The following is a 6,299-nucleotide window of genomic DNA, read 5'->3' on the forward strand; positions in this document are numbered from 1 at the left end:
CGTGGAATAAAAACAAATAAGCGCCCAACTTTTGTCGACGATATTAACGTAGTGGCTCTTTGCGAAGGTAAAAACGCAAGCTGAGCTGAGGAATAAACGAATACAAAACCAATAGCAGCAGAGACAGTGACATTTTTGAACGATTAAGGCATATTTTTTGAGCGTGAGCGATGAGCTTTTTATTATTTTTATTCATTTACTATGCTATTTTAAGTGTAAATGCCAATTTTCAGAACAAACTGGCGGCATTAACACCGTGGTAGAACGACTTGAATATCCCGTGTGTGCGTATTCCAGTGTAACTTTGCAATTATTAAAAATATGAAAAAGCTGTAGCGACGTTTGTTGTGGGAAATTTAATTCTCTACAAAATCAGTCTCTTCGCATTTCTCATATCTCGCTTAGTTTCTGAGATATAGTGAAAATGAAAAAAACTTGCTAATGACTGAAAAAAATGTGGCGCACCAAGTATTAAGGATCAGGATCAAAAAACCAAGATTTGACGTAAGCAAAAACGAACAAACGACAGCAATAAGAAAAGTGTTAGTGAGCTCTTTCCCGCTCCTGATATATCAAACCAAGTTAGCACCTTCCTGGCAAAAGGGTAACTTTCAAACAACTTCCATCTAGTTCCGCTTTTCTAAAACTCAAAACCATCAATACTGAAAATGAAGAGCAAATTCTTTTCCGTTTGAAAGTTGACATTCGACCAGAAACGTAGAAAACATCAGAGTCGAAACGAGTCTAACTTTGTTAGACCTGTTACCCCTAAGTCAGGTCCTATACTCATATTCCAGATCTTATTGCACAGCTTATCACTCTTAAACCAGATGGAGAAATCTGTGTTAAAACATCATTAGCGAGAACCACGTCCAGCTATAGCTTGTGTAAGCAACTGGTTGCCCTAATTCGAGAAGCATGCAGAAGTATACGTTTTTCAACGAGGGATTTTAATTGTTGGTCAACGTTAGAAAATGTATTTTCAATTTCCCATTACACCAGTTATTGGGGGCGATCATCTTATCAGTCATTAGGTAAGGATGTAATTCGAACACTGGGGCACAGTTAAAAATGGATTTTAGACCCAAAATCAATCAGGAAAAGAGGCTTGGAGACGAGCGGATGTTATGACTATGGTTTCTCCTCTATTAACATGAAGGGATCACAGATAACCATCTGCCTCTGCTGTAAGTTTTTAGGTGCCCAAATATTGGCTCCCCTTTCAAGTAGCCGGTATGGTTAATTCATGTACCGAGTTTGAATAAATTTTAAGAAGCCAATCAGTTATTGATATGATGTCAAATTGCAAAAGGTCAATACAACAAACACCAGCGAATATTTTCCATGATGCTATTTGACATCAAACAAACAATGACATATTAAATAAAGGTTGGTTTACAATAAAGACGTGCACATTCAAATTAAGCTGTGTATGTAGCTATATCATTTATCATTATGTTTTTTTTAGGATCAAACTCATACTTAAGACCTCTTTATCCCTTAAGGCGTTCTTGGCATGAATTTCATTTAAAGGACTGTTTAAGCAATAGGTAAGGAAGCTTCAAGGAAGGGATGTAAATTTGACCCTCAAGTCTTTTATCAAAAATAAATTATAGTTATAATGGAAATGGGGCCACAAAACATTGCTAAATAGAAACTTTATTTAAAATAAACATTATTTATGTTCAAACAACCGTCCATCATCAACACTTACGCAATATCCTGGCTCTAAGGATGGTTGGATTCCAAATGGACTTTCTCTGTCTGCGAAAAATATTAAAGATTCTTCTCCGGAAGGGCTATAAATTTGACCCTCAAGTCTTTTATTAAAAATAAATTATAATTATAATGGAAATGGGGCCACAAAACATTGCCACCTTTATTTAAAGTAAACATTATTTATGTTCAAACAAAAATGTTACGGCATATTTTTATGCTGATGACACCCAGGTATTATATTCATTTGACCCCAGTACTTGGTGTACGGCTCAAAAATTGATCAATGCGGATTTAAAAGCACTAACAGATTCTTCAGCACGTCATGGATTGATAATTAATCCAAGTAAATCACCTGTTATGCTCTTTGGAAAGAATAGGGATCGGTTGTACTTAAAGTTGCTTTATCCGCATCGCCATTTATTTTCTGAGGTTCAAAAGATTAAATTAACGGATTCTCTAGTGTTAAGTTACTTTAACTATTGTGACATTTTATATGGTCCATGCCTAGATAAAACTGACATATATAGAATTAAGAGAGTACAAAAAAATTTGAGGGAGGGGGTGGGGGGAATTTATGGTATAAGAAAATATAAAAAACTACTAACAAACTACAGGATGCTAAGTGGTTGAATATGCAGAATATGAGTAGATTACACTCCTTGGTATTTTTTCACAACATTATTTTTAATAACAGTCCTCCTTACTTGACAAATAAAATAACATATCGGACAGATTGAACCTTAGATTTAGGGGTCTTCTCTCTCCACCACCACACAGGACGTCTCTTTTTCGAAGAAGCTTCTCCTACAACGTTTACAAACTTTACAATGCCGTTCCTCTCTCTTTAAAAGTCTTATCACTATTAAACTTCAAAAATAAAAAGAAGATAAGAAATGTTCAGCCAACAAGCAAATTGCAAGTGATTTTCGATTAAGTTCAGTCCTAAAATTTTCTATCCAATTTTTAATTTTTATATACACGTACACATTTTCTTTTTTTGCTATAGTTATCTCATGTGAACTAATAATTTTAAAATAGTTGCTATATATTATTTTATACTGGTTGAACTTGGAACAATTTTAATTGCTTTCATCTCCTTTTGAAATTGAACATTGCAGAATAAATGTATTATTATTATTATTTTTATTATTAAATGGCAATTATGGCTGGGAAAACCACCCATCTGGTACCAGATCTCCTGATCTCCGCGAACAACTTCTAGTGCTGGTTCAGTTGGATTTTGTAATAAATCCAAATAGGTTTCCGCCGTGAGGTTATAGTCCATAAAAATGGCCCAATTATATGATGTCCGCAAATTCCCACTATAACATTTATTTTTTGAGGATATTAACTTCGAGTATGAACAAAACGATATTCATTATCTTGGCTTATACTGACAGTTTTGAACATTTGGTTCGATGTTGAGTGTGAATGTATAGGGTGGGTCGTTTCTCTTGAGACACTACCTTATCCCAGAAACTATAGATGATGGAGCCAAATGTTAAATACAAAAGTTAATTATGATGTTACAAACATTCAATTTACTATGTGTTTCATTTTTCGTGGGCGAATATCGACTTTCTTATTTTAAATGGAATCGCTGGTATATTATATCATATCATTTTTGAATTCTATACAAAATTCCTATCACTAAGTCTAACCGTTTTTGACATTTTTAATATTTTATGCGAAAAATGACGAAGATGAAAAAAACTCCAAAAAACTTTTTTTTTTAATGGAGCTACCTATTTTTATATTCGTCATGTTTTCCATTAAAAATTAAGGCAATTTTATATAAGGTTGTGTATGCCTAAACTTTTTACTTTTTGAAATATTTCCGTTTAAATATATGCTGTCGCAATATAAGTTCAGTTAGTGTAAGGTGGCTATGACGGCTTTTGAACAAGACAATTGTTAGAAGGCTGACAGTTGACGGTTTGTGTCTGTAAACTAAATCTTTAAATGTACCGTATAGAAAAAATCTAGGGGAGTTGATTCGAGGCTCTATAGGTGCTATTTTCTTGACTTCTGATCCTAATGCCAAATTAAATTCCGCCGTTCACTTTCAGGCACTTGATTTTCAACAAAGGGATGCATAATATTTAAAAGCTCTAGGTAGCGTTGGGAATTTAAATTCTGATAAAAAAATACTGGACCTATTAGTCTGGCCCACCATACATTGACAGAAGTTCTTCCTGATCCTGTCACTTCCATATGTTTATTGTTATTCTTGTTGCTCTAGTAATGCGAGTAAATTAAATTTATAAACTATAAATAAATAAATAACGTGTCAAAAATTATTTGAATTATGATGGCAATCAACAACAAAACACGTTTTGTTTAAACGCCGTCATAGCCACCTTACTTATTTGTAAAAGGAAATATTTCAAAAAGTAAAAATTTTAGACATATACAAGCCTATATAAAATTGCTTTAATTTTTAATTCTAAATATGACAAGATTATAAAAACAGGTAGTTTCAAATATCAAAAACGGTTAGGCTTAGGTATAGGACATTATACACAAAGTATGTCTAGAATTTTGTATAGAAATCAAAAATATGCTAGGTGTTCCATTTAAAGTAAGAAAGTTGATATTCGCCGCCGAAAAATTAAACACCCGTATATACAAAATTAAAATAAATTAAAAGTTTTTAATATCTCAAGTAACTTTTGTATTTAACTTTTGGCTCCATCCCCTATAGCTTCTGAGATAAAGTATCGACACTTTCTGAACATTTGCAGTTATTTATTAAGGTCAATTTGTTTAATAGGGTATAATTTTAGAAGGGAAATAAACTGAAAATATTTCAGACACTGTTTCCTGCATAATACCTCAAAATTATGGTTACTCTCTCTTCAGCTGTCAAATGTATATTTACCTTTAATTAAAGCGCGTTTAATAACGTATAACAATCATGAATAAAAATACTGTAATATCATGTCAAGTTTTCATGTTGTCATTGTTAAAATGTATTTTACTGGTGTTTGATTTATTACCTAATTTAGCCGTCATATTTAATGTTCTGATAGTATAATTTTTTTTCTGTTCCTGTCAGTCTGTTAAAAAAAGAATCAATCGGACTGTACAGAGTCTGTAGCACCATATTTTTTCTTTGTTTGATATCAAACACTCTGGTTTCTCTGCTGTACCCACGTACAGTTGGTGTTATGCTAGTAGAAGTGAGCTTTCTAGCTTGACTTTATTCTATATTTAAAAGTTTTCTATTTGAAAATAGCACTAGCAGCAAAACCTTCCTCCACATTGTCATTTATTTCTAAGTTATCTGTATTTATATGTCTGATGTTTCATCTGTCTGAGGTTGGACAAGAAGCATTTTGCATTGTCTTTGTCGTTCTCTGACAAAATGTCGTAGTTTCTTTATATTTCCATGGTATGATGAATTTCGAACTTGGGCACTCGTTGTTTTCTTTTTGTTTAGTACCCCTCTCCACTGATTAGCATTTGAGTCAAGAGTTTATTTCGATCCTACTTCATAATGAGATAAAAAAAAGACGAAATAAAAACACGAAAAAAAAAAAGAAGTCTGCGAAGCCAAAATCTTCAAGTGCAAGCAGAACAGAAGAGAACAAGTTGCTGAACGAGAAATATGAGATGAGGTAGTATTAATTATAGTTATTTTTGAATAGCGTCATCTAACGTGAGCGCTTTTAAACCTTTATTCCATTCTTTTTGTTAGCGTTCCGGTGTAACGGCAGAGGGAAGGTAACTAGGGATTTTCCTGGTATAAGGTTTGGTTTTTTTTTGGGATTCTCCATTCGGGATGGGTTCCAATCCGCAATCAAATAGTTGTTAAAATAAAGTTCCCCAGAAGTAGGGGGAAAAAAAGGAACCGCAATTATTAAGAGATAAGGAATTATAAAATGTCTGAGCAAAGAAACTGCGAGGTCCAGCAAAACAAAGCAATTATGATGCAAGTGGAACAAATTTGGAAACATGCCGGGTACGAATGTTATTACGGAGACGGACTGTCCTATAAATTTGAAAAATTAACAAATTAAAACTACATAAATTAGCAAAGAGAAAAATCTGGAAATCATTTTTGAGTTTCTGAATTGGCCAGACACCACGAGGTATAATCACAATCAGCAAATTTAAAAACGACTTCTACCTGTCATCAAACAATAAAACAGGTCAAAAGTTCGTCCGAAAAGTGCAAAATTTTAGTTTTATCCCGGAAACATTTTCAAATTTTCGCCGGATATTTTAATTCAGGAGTAAAGCCGGCGATAGGCATTGTTTAAATGTTTGCACCAAATTTCTTATAATAGTTGAAGCAGTCCTAAACCAGAATTTACACTTATTTTCTATTGTGTTATTATTGTAATTGCTGTTTTTATTCTTTTTCATAATAAAAATAAATAATAATAAAAAAATAAAAAATATAATTTGTTGTTGTTTGTTATCTCGAATTAACTCAGTCAGCTACTATTTTTTACTTTTTTTTTATATTTGTCTTTCGAGAGTAATTTTAAACGGTTTTATGGTCCTTTAGAAAATAATGCCCGATACTAGTTTCAAATGGGCAAAGTGACGTCAAGCAAATGAATCGGAGATGT

At 32.9% G+C, this 6,299-nt stretch overlaps 1 long non-coding RNA gene across 1 annotated transcript; it reads left to right on the forward strand.

Moving 5' to 3' along the window:
* Positions 1-60: 60 nt before the first annotated feature.
* Positions 61-2,067, forward strand: LOC132704793 (uncharacterized). Its single transcript, XR_009619321.1, has 3 exons — positions 61-1,034; positions 1,083-1,389; positions 1,469-2,067. It is a non-coding gene; the product is annotated as an uncharacterized LOC132704793 (long non-coding RNA).
* Positions 2,068-6,299: the final 4,232 nt, after the last annotated feature.

Source organism: Cylas formicarius, unplaced genomic scaffold (assembly GCF_029955315.1).
Source record: "Cylas formicarius isolate icCylForm1 unplaced genomic scaffold, icCylForm1.1 PGA_scaffold_7__23_contigs__length_41026272, whole genome shotgun sequence".
Lineage (NCBI taxonomy): Eukaryota > Metazoa > Arthropoda > Insecta > Coleoptera > Brentidae > Cylas > Cylas formicarius.